The following is a 14,357-nucleotide window of genomic DNA, read 5'->3' as shown; positions in this document are numbered from 1 at the left end:
ACTTTGCCCACTTTGTCTGGGCTGAGAGATGGCCGGAAGTATGGGTCTATATGGATTCATTGTCAGGGATGCGGAAGGAATATGATTGGAAGGTTGGTGACAAGGAGGTCTGGGGAAGAAGTATGTGGATGTGTCTCTCCAAACGGGCATGGAATGCCAGGATATTTGTGCCCCATGTAACTGCTCACTAAAGGGTATTCACTGCAAAGCAGGATCTTGCCAATCAGGTGAACAAAGCATGTTCTAAGGATGTCAGTCAGCCTCTTTGCACAGCTACCCCAGTGCTTGCTCAATGGGCCCATGGAACCAAGTGGCCATGGTGGCAGAGTTTGAGTCCAAGTCTATGCACGGGCTTCCCCTCACCAATGCTGACTTGGCAGTCTGCTGTCTAATCAGCCAGCAGCAGATACTAACACTGAGCCATACTGGGGGCCCCAGCCAGCCACCTAGTGGCAGGTTGATTACATTGGACCCTTTCCATAATGGAAGAGGCAGAGATTTGTCCCCAGTGGGCTATACATACATTCTGGATATGGACGTGCGTTTCCTGCTCATAATGTTTCTGCAAGCAACCCCATGCATGGATTTGCGGAGTGCCTCGCTCACGGTCCTGCTACTCTACACACACTGCTTTGGATCAAAGAAGTCACCTCACGTCAGAAGAAGAGCAGCAAAGGGCTGATGCCTGTGGATTTAACCAGTTTAATCACATACTCTATCACTCAGAAGCAGCTGACCTAATAGAAAGGTGGGATGACCGACTGATGACCTAGTTATGGTGCCCGTTGGGAGTCACCACTCTGAAGGGGTGGGGTTCTGTCTCACAGGCTACAGTGGATGCTTTGAGTCAGAGACCATCACGTGGCGCTGTTTGTCCCACAGCCACGACACCCGGGCCTGGGAATCAGGGTGAGAGTGGCTCCTCTTGCTTTTATCACACCTAACACTCCACTCGTGGTCCCAATTTCTGTATCAGTCAAGGGCCAGTCAGGAGACGGAAGCCACAGTAGTTTTTTTTAACAGAGAAAATTTACTATAAAGAATTGTTCATTAACACGACATTGTAAATCAACTCTACTTCAATAAAATAAATTTTTAAAAAAAGAACTGTTAAGTAGGTAAACATTTAACTAGTAGGTGAAAGAGTAAAAAGAAAGCTTTAAGGTATCACAAAGGGAGCAACTGCAGGAAGCAGCCGCCACTCTAGAGCTGGGAGAATTAAAAAGTGGTCAGAATGATGAAAACAGAAACTCACACGAGAGGCCCGGAGCTGACACACAGACCTCAGAGAAGGGGGTACTGCTCGGCTAGTGCTGGCGTCTCTGAGCTGGGAAGAAGGGCCCTGTGGGTCTGGAACCCAATCTTCTGAGGAGAGGACGTTGTCCAAATAGTGCTGAGATCTCCGGTAGGTGAGGGGGGCGGGGGGTTGCGGTGGTACATGATGAGGATGTAGGAGAAACTCTGCAAACTGGGTTGAGCCGCTGCCACAGGAAAGAACTGCTATTGCTGGGCTGAAGAACTGAGACCGGGGTGATGCCCCCAGAAACTGGAAGCAGATGGAAAGCCCACAGGAAGCCTCCGGGAAGAAGTCAGTCCCCTTTGCCCCCTCTAGGCTGGCAGTCTCCTGCCCTGCTCCCCGGTGGGGTCTACAGGGGAGCCAGCGGGAAAGCAGAGGCGCTGCCCCGCACTGCAAAGTGGAAATGGCACAGGGCAACCCAAGGGGTTGGGGTGCGTTGGTCATTCCCGTTTGGAAGACCCTGCTTACTAAACCTGCGGCTGGGTCCATGTTTGTCCTTATATGCTTCCCAAAACCTAACAAAGGTTTCATCCATTTCCTAATTATCTAAATTTCTCCTTCTACCAAGATTGAAGTCAAGACCTGTCTTATAATTCTGATTCTGCCCCTCAATAGCTGTGTGATTGGTGCCCGTCATTTCATAACTCTGAGCTTCAGTTTCCGTATCTCTAAAATAGGGAAAACAATACTTATTGTATTGCAACCTCAGGGTTGCTCTGACGACGTGAGAATGAAAGCTTAGCATGGTGCTTGGCTCATGGTGAAGAAGATATTCAAGCACATCTCTTCACCCTGAATATGAAGCCAAATATCTCCCTTTAAATTGTTTGTTAACCATTTTCAACATTAAATTCCAGGGTCCTAGAACTCTTGGGTTAATCCATCGTTCTTTATTTCCCAAGAACAGACTACTGGGAGGCTTCCAGAGTGTCCCCACCACTCAACCAGCAGATGGAAGGGAGGGAGGCTCTGCGGAGATCCCAGGTGGCACCTACCTGAAATCCCCAGGAGTGGAGGTGGCATCGTCTCTCTGGGTGTGCCCTTTCCTTAGAAAATTATTCCCCTGCTGTGCTGAGGACTGTTTTGACCTTCTCTTTCACTCAGACTCATTGCCAAGTGCTTGATTCTGTGAGGAGGGAGGAAATGGTCCTGTTAAAACCTCTGGGCAGGGGCTGGGGTGGTACAGAGGCAAAGCTCCGTTGAAGGTGGTGTTCGTGCTTGGTTCCCCACCCAGGTCGTCCCAGGCCTCCTCCCCAGCAAGTGGGAGAAGCTGAGCTGGGCCGTTAAGGCACCCTTGGGAGACAGCCCCCATCCCAGGACCCTTCTACATTTGATGTCCCCAAGATGACTCCTCCAGGACTTAGGATTCCCTCTCCCCCAGGGGCAGCTCCTCAGGCCTTGCCCTGACCTCATAACTGATCACTTTGCGACAATCCCACATGACTGATTCCTAAGTAAAATCCCGTCCTACTCCCCGGTTGCCTCTCCTGACCTGTATAAATCTTGCTCATCCTCGAGGGCACGGGGAACGCTAACCTGGACGACCGCCCCCCGCCGCTTCCCTCAGCACTGGCTCCCCTCTCCTGAGTGTCCCCTAAGGACTCGCCTTCTCCAGACCAGGAACCGCCTGGTCATCCTTTCTACTAGCTCCCAGCGGGGCGGCTGAATCAAAGACCGAAGCTCCGGGTAAAAAAAAAAACTTAATCCGGAGCACTGGGAATCGGGCCGGTCCGGGCGAGCCAGGGAAGCGGTCCCCTCCGCCACAGGGGAGGCTGGGGCGCAGTGACTGCGCCTCGGAAGCCTGCGGCGTCCTGGCGTTTTCTCCGACAGCCCTGCTTCCTGATCAGTTTCAGCCAGGTCCAGGTGGGTTAAAGGCTGAAGCCCACCTTCGAGGGGCAGAAGGAGGCGGCTGCCGGAGACGACTGCGGGCGCGGTGGGACCAGCAACTCCTGCTCCCCGGGAGCCGCGGCAAGAATAAACGCAGTTTACATGCTCATGGCTTCTCCGTTCATAAACGTTACATTTTCATCCACAGTTTTCATCTGAGGCAGCTGAGCACTAACCAGCTTCGTTTTCCAAAACGCCAAGTGTAACCCCTCGGCGGGACGTGCGGCGTCTTCGGGGCCGCAGCTGCAGCTCGCGGGCCTCCAGATGGCCACGAGGGCGGGCTGGGGGCGGGGAGGCCCTGAGCTCGGAGCCGTGCGGGCCGCCAGCCCCTCGTCGGGGAAAGGGGCCCCAAACCTGAGGGCCGGGGGAAGCTGCGGGGACAGCGAGCCCGGGCCCTGCCCCCCGGGGAGGCTGAGGTCTGGGAAGCAGGCCTCATCGTGGGCGCGTGTGGCCCTGGCAGGGACGGCAGGGGGCGTCCAGGATCTTCCCTCCTGGGCGGGTGGGGAGTGCGCTGCAGAGCCGGGACTCCCAGCGCTAGCTCACCTTCCGGAGCTCCAGAAGAGCAGCCGGCGCGGAGGGGCGTGGTCTCGGAGGGGGCGTGTCGGGATTCCGAGGGTCGTGGTCTGGGTGGGGCGGCCTCCAGTGACAGCGGAGGAAGGCGGCGGTGCTGTCCGCCGGCCTGGCGTTAGGTTGGAAAGGGCTGGAAAGATCAGCTTGGCGTCGTAGGAAGGTCCCTCAGGCGCTGGACAGTGGGTGGGGAGGGAGAGATCGCAGGGAGAGAGCCCAGGTCAGGAGGCGATTTCAGAAAAGTGCGGAAAAGGAAAAGCCCTCATTAGAGCAACAACAGGGGCAAGGAGCGAAAGGGGTGGGCTCGAGAGGCGAAAGGCGTGGAGGACTGGCCTCCCAACCTGAGGTAGATGGGGTGTGGGCGGCAAGGGGCAGGGAGGAGTCTGAGCGCTCGGTTCTCGAGGCTCCGTCCGTGCCCCGTCCCCCGCTGGCTGCTCCCGGGGGCGGGCTGGCAGCGGCAGCCTTTCCCGCACCCGATTCCCCGAGACTGGGCAGCGCTCCTCCGGAATCCGTCCTTGGCAGGCGCCGCTTCGGGCGCTGAGAGCCCCGAGTCGCGCAGGAAGTGCAGGAAGGAACCTATGAGCGGCCCTCTGCTGACCAGTCTGGAGCCAGCGCGGTCGCCTCGGCTCAGCTGGCCGTGAAGCCACCGAGTTCTCCAACACGCTGTCGGGCCCCACCGGGGATAAGCCCGGGCCTGGGACGTCTTGAGGGTGCCCTAGGCTGGTGACAGAAGTCCTGGCCACCTCTCTCTCTTCCCACTCCGTCTCGGTCCCCTACACTTGGAATCAGAACTGCTTATTTCAAGTCCAAATGTGATGATGATAACCAATTAAATCAGTGCATTGAGTTCTCACTGTGTGTGCGTTCTGGCTCTGTGCTAAGCATTTTTTCATGCTTTTTCTCATAAATTCCCCTCCTCTCCTACCCCTTTCGTCATTTTGGCCAGCACCACCTGTACTATTATTTACTTATTATAATTTTTAATCCACTCAAAATGTAAAGAGGTGCTATCTGAAATCCCAGGTTTGATGTACAATGTTTATTTTACTAGTTCATAAACTGTTACATATATATATTTTAAATGTTCACTCATGGGAGTTCCCCAGCTGTCCAGTGGTTAAGACTCTGCGCTAAGAACTGCACGGGGCGGAAGTTCGATCCCTGGTCTGGGAAATAAGATCCCACATGCCCCGCGGCGCGGCCAAAAAAAAAAAAAATCACTCATAAGCCACATGAAATCACCTCATGTCCCACCAGTGGTCCCTGTTTTTTGGACTCGTAAACTGAGGCTCATGGAGGTTAAGTGTCCTGCCCACGGTTGTGGCATTGGCCAAGCTAGTGCCCTACTTAACTCCTGAAACTGCCCGCAAACCAGACACAGGCGACTACGAAAGGATGCAACCTGGAGGGGTCCACACAGAAGGATTCTCTCAAAGGGGAACCACAAACACAGGGATGTGTCCAAGACACTAGGGCTGGGCAGGGATAGGAAGATGGGGATACTCAGCCTCGCTTCTCCCATCTCTGAAATGGAGGTAGTAACAGTCTCCTTCCTGAGGTCCTTGTGAGAACTGAGATAAAGCAGAGTTTAGTACAGTGCTTGGCTTGGCACATAGCAAGCCCTCAATAAATCCCTCCTGTTGCTATAAAAAGTTGGGTAAGGAGCTCTGAAGCCATGCTTGTGAGTGGCTCCTCTGCCAGAATATCTAAGATTCCAGAAACTCTGCTCCCCTTAGGCTATCACTGTTAGCGGTTTGGTGCATCTTTCCAGACCTTTCCTATGCATATGCATGTAGTCTCTGTGTATATATAATGTGTACATACACACACGATTTACAAGTGATTTGCGGTTTTGTTGCTGTTTTTGTTGTTAGACTCATAGAAAGAAAAATGCTACGCTTGTTGCACATCTTTCTTTTTTATTTAACAGTATAGTTTGGAAACCTTTCCACATCAGCATGTATAGGTCTCTCTGCCTCATTCTTTTCAATGGCTATATAGTATTTCTTTCTTTTTTTAAAAAATATTTATTTATTTATGTGGTTGCACCAGGTCTTAGTTGCAGCAGGCAGGCTCCTTAGCTGTGGCATGTGAATTTTTTAAGTTGCAGCATGCATATGGGATCTAGTTCCCTGACCAGGGATCGAACCTGGGCCCCCTGCATTGGGAGTACAGAGTATTATCCACTGCACCACCAGGGAAGTCCCGGCTACATAGTATTTCTTAATATCACTCCATAAAATTTTATTTAGCCATTCCTGTACTGATGGACATTTAGGATGTTCAAAATTTTCAGCTTTACAAACAGTGCTGGGAAACATATGCTCATCCTAACTTATCTTTGCATTTCTAGGGGACAGGTTTATAGACGTGGAGATTTTGAGGAAGAATATTAAACTATTCTCTAATATTTCCTTTCAGTTCTCTATTAATTTTGTTTTTGATGTTTATTCTTTTAATCAACCTGAAATTAATTTGGGGGTTATGAAATAGTAATGCAACTGCTGCCTCATGAATAGTGCAATTATCTTACTTTTTCAAAATTGAATAGTTTCACCCTTATCCAATGATTTTTTAAAAATAAGTTTATTTATTTATTTTTGGCTGCGTTGGGTCTTCGTTGAGGTTCGCGGGCTTCTCATTGTGGTGGCTTCTCTCCTTGCGGAGCACAGGCTCAGTAGTTGTGGTGCACAGGCTTAACTGCTCCACAGCATGTGGGATCTCCCCCGACCAGGGCTCGGACCCTATTCCCCTGCATTGGCAGGTGGATTCTTAACCACTGCGCCACCAGGGAAGTCCCCTCAAAGAACTTTAGAATTAATCTGTAAAGCTCCATTAAAAATCCTGTTAGAATTTTTACTGAGATTGTCTCAATGTATAGATTAATGTGGAAAGAACTGAATTCTTTACAGTATTGAGTCTTTCCATCCAGGAACATATATCTTTCTTACTTTATTCAGATCTTTTCTATGGCCTTCAACAAAAGTTTGTGTTTTCTTTAAATAATTCTCCACACATTTCTTAGGTGTATTTTTTGATGTGTTATAGGTTAGTGGACATGGTAGATAGTATTTTTTTTTTTTTAACATTTGATGATTCCATAGTTTTCTGGGAGGACAGTTTTATTTTATTTTTTTAAATTTTGTTTATTTATTTATTTATTCATTTATGGCTGTGTTGGGTCTTCGTTTCTGTGCGAGGGCTTTCTCTAGTTGCGGCAAGTGGGGGCCACTCTTCATCGCGGTGCGCGGGCCTCTCACTATCGTGGCCTCTCTTGTTGCGGAGCACAAGCTCCAGACGCACAGGCTCAGTAATTGTGGCTCACGGGCCTAGTCGCTCCGCGGCATGTGGGATCTTCCCAGACCAGGGCTCGAACCCATGTCCCCTGCATTGGCAGGCAGATTCTCAACCACTGCGCCACCAGGGAAGCCCGATAGTATTTTTTTTATATTACATATGCATGTGTTAATTTATAACCAGCAATTAGTTTCATTATAAATTTTTAACTAATTATTAATGTATAGAAATTATATTGACTTTTTAAAAACTGGAGTATAATTGACTTACAACATTACATTAGTTTCAGGTGTACAACATAGTGACTCAATGTTTTTATACATTACAAAATGATCACCACTATTGACTTTTGTATATTTTATTACCTACCATTTTATTGAGATCTCATTAAAACCAATAATTTTGTAATTGAGACTCTTGGGCTTCCAAAATAAATATTATTTGTTAAAAATAACAATTTTATAATAAACATATCAGTGAATATTTATTGAGCATTTACTATGTGCCAGGAACGTTCCAAGCAGTTGACATGTTTTAATTCATATAATCCTCACAACCCCAATAGCACAAGCATACAAAACACACAATAGCAAACAAATATTCTATTTCTCCCGTCTTACAGGAAACAAAAACAAAAACACTGAGCTCCACTTTCCTCTTCATTTACTTTCCATTTCTCTTTATTTTAAGCAAAACTCCTGGAGTTACCAATTCATTTCTTCTAATTCTTTTTAAAAACATTTCCAACTGATTGTTTTGAAAATTTTAAGCCTATAGAAAAGTTGAAAGAATGGCACAATGTAAATTTACCAATTGTTATTTTACCATATTTGTTTTATCTTTTTCTCTATATATGTTTTCTTTTTTTAATTGAAGTATAGTTGATTTACAATGTTGTTTAATTTCTGCTGTACAGCAGACTAAGTTATACATATATATACATTTTTTAAATATTCTTTTCCATTATGGTTTATCCCACGACATTGAATATAGTTCCCTGTGCTATACAGTAGGACATCATTGTCCATTCATTCTATATGTAATAGTTTGCATCTACTAACCCCACACTCCCAGTCTATCCCTCCCCCACCTTCCCCTCTATATATTTTGGATTAAGCTGCAGCTATTATGACTCATCACTCCTTCAGCATGAGTGAAGAACAAGTACATTCTCCTGTATAACCTTAATACCATTATCATACACCAAAGAAATTTGAAATTGATATATTATTTAACATATATTCCATACTGAAATTTGCCCAACTGTCCCCAAAGTTTCTTTTTAACTTTTTTTTTTTAATCCAGGATCCAATGAAGGATTGATTAACATGCAATTAATTGTCATGTCTCTTAAGTCACCTTTAATCTGAAACAGTTCCCCGGCCTTGTTTTGGTTTGTGAAATTGATATTTTTGAAGAATCTAGGCCAGTTGTTTTGTAGTATGTCTCACGCTTTGGATTTAGCTGGTTGTTTCCTCATGATTATATACAGATTAAACATTTGGGGTAAACGTTTGAGTAATGTTGTGTCCTTAGTGTTTTACATCAGGAGTTTATAATGTCAGTTCATCTCATTATTGACAACGTGAAGTGTGATCATTTTGCTTAAAGCCCCGGTTGCTCTTGCATCCACTCTAATCAGGTTTTGTTCCCTCGATTTCACCAACATGGTTCTTATCAAGATCACCAATTACCTCCACGTTGCCAAATCCAATGGTCAACTCTCAGACCTCCCTCTTCTTGACACAGCAGTAGTATTTGTCACAGAGACCACTCTTCCTTGGAGTACTTGCTTCTTCGGGCTTACAGACATCACGGATGCCTGGCTTTCTTCCTGTCTGCCCACTCGTATCAGCCTCCTTCGGAGTGCTCCCCTCGCTCCCTAAACTCTGAATGTTGAGTCCCTGAGTGCTTGGACCTCTTCTCTAATTTCTATCTACACCCACTCCCTTGGTGATCTCATCCAGCTTCTTGGCTTTTAGACCATACATTTACTGATGACTTCTAAATTTCTGTCTCCAGCCCAAACCTCTCTCTTAAACCCCAGGCTCGTATCCAACAATCTACTTGAAATCTCCACTGAAGTCTAATAAGTGTCTCAATCTTAACATGTCCATAACTAAGCTCCTTATATTCCCCTCCAACCTGCCCCGTCAGGTTCCCCTGTCTCAAGCAATAGCAACTTCATTCTTGCAGTTGCTCAGGCCAAAAACCTTGGCACCACTAACTCCTCTCTTTCTCATGCCCACACCCGTTAGCAAGTCCCAGCCATCCTACCTTTCAAAAATATCCAGCATGCCACTTCTCACCACCTCCACTGCCATCACTCAAGTCCAAGCCACAATATCATGTCACATTTAGGTTACTGCCAATAGCTTCCTAAGGGGTTTTCCTTCTTGCTCTACCTTTATTCTCCTCATTTTCCACACAGCAGTTGGAGTGATTTTGTTAAAACTTAAGTCACACCATATTATTCTTCTGCTTAAAACTTTCCCGAGGCATCTCCTCTCACTCAGTGTCCTTACTAGGACCTCTAAGTCCTGCAGGATCTGGTCCCCATTGCATCTCTGATTTCTCACCTACTCTGCTCACTTTTTCCACTGCACCCATTCCTGTCTCCCTGTGGTTCCTGAACACACCAGGCTTGCCCCCAACAGGACCCCCAGTAGGGCCTGGAATATTCTTCTCTCACATCTGTGTGGCTTGCTCTCTCATTTTCTTTAGGGCTTTACTCCAGTGACACCTCAGTGATGCCTTCCTGGCCTAACTCCCAACACCCACCTCCCTTGTATCACAACACTTTTCACCATGTTAATTTTTCTCTTTAGCACCCACCGCTATCTAATAAACGATGTACAGTCGTCCCTCCGTGTCTGTGGGGGATTGGTTCCCGGACCCGCCTCGCATACCAAAATCTGCCGATGCTCAAGTCCCATAGTGGGCGCTCCGTATTTGAAGATGCGGAACCCAGGGAAATCGAGGGCTCACTGCATATTTATTGAAAAAAATCCACCTATAAGTGGACCTGCACAGTTCAAGCCTGTGTTGTTCAAGGACACGAGTTTGAACTGTGTGTGTCCAAGGATATGCGGATTTTTTCACTAAATACATCCTACAGTACCACACGATCAGTGGTGGTTGATTCCCTGGATGTGGAACCATGGCCGTGGAGGGGCCAACTATGGGACTTGAGCATCCGAGATTTTGGTATCTGTGGTGGGTCCTGGATCCAATCCCAGGGGATTCAGGGGAATAACTGTATTTTACTTCTTTATCCTTTAAGGATTTTCCTTGTCTATTTCCCTCACTAGAATGTAGCTCCATGAGGACAGAGAACTTTGACTTTGTTTTGTTCACTTCAGTATTCCTTCAACAGTGCCTGGCACATGGAAGGTGCTCCATAAATACTGAATGAACAAGGCATCGGGTGGACCTGAACTCCCCCCTGCACCTCTGGTCTTGCGAGATCTTATTTCCCCGACAAGGGGTCAAACCAAGGCCACGGCAGTGAAAGCCCGGAGTCCTAACCACTGGACAGCCAGAAAACTCCCAGAGCCGGAACTCAGCTATGAAGCTATACTGCAAATAATTATTTCCTTTAAAAAAATACATTTTCTCATTGACTAGAACTTTCCAAAGAATGTTTAGTGATACTGGTGAAAAAAGTACTCATAATGACTTTAAGAGAATGCCTCTTACCTATGGTTTCACCACTAGTTATGTACTTACTGATTCAACTGACTGTCGTGATAAGGGTGTTACCTAAATCCTATTTCACTTAGAGACCAATGCTTAATGGCATAAGAATGATAACTATTCAGCAGGGTTTTAATAGAAAATGCATACTACTTAGAAAGATGGGAAGTTGGAGGCATTTTTCTCTACAACTTTGCAAGAAACAATATATATCTGACTTGCTTTATCGGAATTTAAAATTCTAGCCCAGCATTTATTGAATGTTATGTGCCAAACCTCACGTTTTCACTTAATCTTCAAAACAATAAATCAGTTACTATATTTTAAGGTTATACAAGCTTAATGTTAAAATCTGAAGGACAGCAGGAACATTCATTCTAGCATGAATGCAACTGATTTTTATTTAGGTTTACTATGTACCAGCACTGGGGCTACAATGGAGAAGACAATGAACCCCTGTTTTGTAGCACATTCTAGTAGGGGTAGAGTCAGGAAGAATGTAATGTAATTTCAGATTTTGATAAATAAGGAAATAAAGCCAAGGGATGTAACAAAGGGTATGTGGGCAGAGGGTTTGGCTACAGCTTAATAAGTAAGTGGTGGAAAGAGAAGATTGACAAGGCCAGATCACACAGGGCCTGCCTCATGAGCAAGTTTAGATGTTACTCTGTGAGCAATGGGAAGCCACTAGAAATTTTTAAGTGTGGAAATGATCTGAAATGATTTATGTTTTAGGAACATTCTCTGGGGGCTGTGTGAAGAGGCCGGAGGGAATGAGTGGATGAATGCAGACTGATTTAAGTTATGGCAATAACTTAGCTGCTGATAGCAGCTCGGACTAGGATGGTAGAAGGGGTAAGTGGAAAGTTTTGGATGCACTTTTGGAGGAAGTCAACAGGATTTAATGGAGGTGAGGAAGAGGGAGGAATTAAGGGGGTAGCTCAAGACTGAGCTGGTGGTGAGCAGCATGTTTTCAAATGAAGAGTTTTCTTGTAATTTCTATAATCTGTCCCTATCATTCCCAATTTTGTCTCCCCTGGCCCCCACTTGTTTCTACTGTCAAGACTTTCCTTAACTTCTTCTAGTGCTCCCGACAAATTAACTGCTCTTATTTGTATATCTCACACTTAGAGCATGGGAATTAGAAAGCAAGGCCTTGGATTTAGTCTACTGGGGAACAAATTCCATCCCCTCTATTTACTGTGTGATCTTGGGCAAGTTTCACCTGTAAAATAGGGTATATAATAGTACCCACCTTACAGAGTTGTTGAGAATTTAAATTGGAGCAGCTTTATTCCTTTACATACTCAGCATCTAGCAGATCCTCGATATATTCAAATGTGCAAAGTTGATTTCCTCTCAGATTCTAGGCTGTCAGGATGAGAAGGGCAAGAGCTTGGACATTGTTCAAGCACTAACCCACCTGACAGTATTTAGCCAAGGGAAGATTTCCTCCCCTCATTTGCCTAAGAGAATGACATTTCCAAATTCCTTCCTAGAAGTTCTTCCAGCATTCCCTGATTTCCCTAAAACCTTACCTAAAGTTTTTATCTTACCACATGATTTCATAGGGTTTTTCATCTGTAAACTTGTCTTAGACTTTAGGAATATTTTCTGGAAACTTTTACATATTAATCAGCTATTTTCATAAGATACTTCATATTCAAAAGCTGGTTACCACCTTGTTACAGATGCTAAAAACTGAACTTAATAACGAGAGGTGAGTTTAGCTATGGTCCCCACATATCACTTTGGGCCCAACTCTAATTCACTATAGATTTTTCCTAGGTAAATTCTCATGTAGCCAACTCCAAAGCATAGCAGGTAAGAGGATTTTCAGGGCTTCCCTGGTGGCGCAGTGGTTAAGAATCCACCTGCCAATGCAGGGGACATGGGTTTGAGCCCTGGTCCGGGAAGATCCCACATACCACAGAGCAGCTAAGCCCGTGCACCACAACTACTGAGCCTGCGCTCTAGAGCCCGTGAGCCACAGCTACTGAGCCCGCACGCATAAAGCCTGTGCTCCGCAACAAGAGAAGCCACCACAACGAGAAGCCGGCGCACCACAACGAAGAGTAGCCCCCGCTCACCACAACTAGAGGAAGCCCGGGCGCAGCAACGAAGACCCAACACAGCCAAAAATAAATAAAATAAATTTATAAAAAAAAAAAAAAAAGGAGGATTTTCAGGCCAGGTTAATAAGCATCAATGGGAGTGGCAAATCACACTCATATCTAAGTCAAAGAATAACCCTGACCTCAAAATTATGCATATTGTTTAGACCCTAGTCAAATAAGAATAATCCTCCCAAATTTCATTGCCTCTTCAGTTAAGTGGGAAAGAGTTATCTACCTTATAGGAATAAGAGAATACATATCAAGTATTAACAGACCATGGTATATTGAGACAAGCTCAGTACATTGACCAGACATCTGTGTACCTGCTTTGAGTGCCAAGTTCATCTATTTTGTATCAAACATACTTCAATTGGCTCTTAGTAGCTTATACTGCAGTGAACATATGCTCCTGCCAATACTCCAAGTAATACTAGTGTCTGCCTGTAGAAGCCTATACAAACGATCACACTAAAACTAGGATACCATGTCAACAAATTAGAAACAGGCTCTAAAAAAATCTCATATTTCTCACATTGATTTTTTTGTTTGTTTGTTTGTTTGTTTTTTTAAACTTTGGGTTTATTTATTTATTTACTTATTTATTTATGGCTGTGTTGGGTCTTCGTTTCTGTGCGAGGGCTTTCTCTAGTTGCGGCAAGTGGGGGCCACTCTTCATCGCGGTGCGTGGGCCTCTCACTATCGCGGCCTCTCTTGTTGCGGAGCACAGGCTCCAGATGCACAGGCTCAGTAATTGTGGCTCACGGGCCCAGTTGCTCCGCGGCATGTGGCATCTTCCCAGACCAGGGCTCGAACCCGTGTCCCCTGCACTGGCAGGCAGACTCCCAACCACTGCGCCACCAGGGAAGCCCTCTCACATTGATTTTATAATGACATAAATTCTAAAAATGAAGTTACTGCTAAAAACCTTAACACCAATGTTTATGTTTATAAGCCCAATGTTGCATCTTATTGACATGAATCTGTTCTTAGCCCATTGATTAGTTCATCTCAGTTCACTTCCAGAGCAGCTTCACTCATATGCTACAACTAATGTCAGAGTTCCCTGTGCTATACTGTAGGTTCTCATTAGTTATCTATTTTATACATAGTATCAGTAGTGTATATATGTCAATCCCAGTCTCCTAATTCATCCCACCCCCCTTCCCCCTTGGTATCCATACATTTGTTGCCTACATCTGTGTGTCTATTTCTGCTTTGTAAATAAGATCGTCTATACCAATTTTTTCAGATTCCACATACATGCGTTAATATACAATATTTGTTTTTCTCTTTCTGACTTACTTCACTCTGTATGACAGTCTCTAGGTCCATCCACGTCTCTACAAATGACCCAATTTCGTTCCTTTTTATGGCTGAGTAATATTCCATTGAATATATGTACCACATCTTCTTCATCCATTCCTCTGTTGGTGGACATTTAGGTTGTTTCCATGTCCTGGCTGTTGTAAACGGTGCTGCGATGAACACTGGGCGAG

Source organism: Balaenoptera acutorostrata, chromosome 1, assembly GCF_949987535.1.
Source record: "Balaenoptera acutorostrata chromosome 1, mBalAcu1.1, whole genome shotgun sequence".
NCBI lineage: Eukaryota > Metazoa > Chordata > Mammalia > Artiodactyla > Balaenopteridae > Balaenoptera > Balaenoptera acutorostrata.
Note: the sequence above shows the minus strand (reverse complement) of the source record.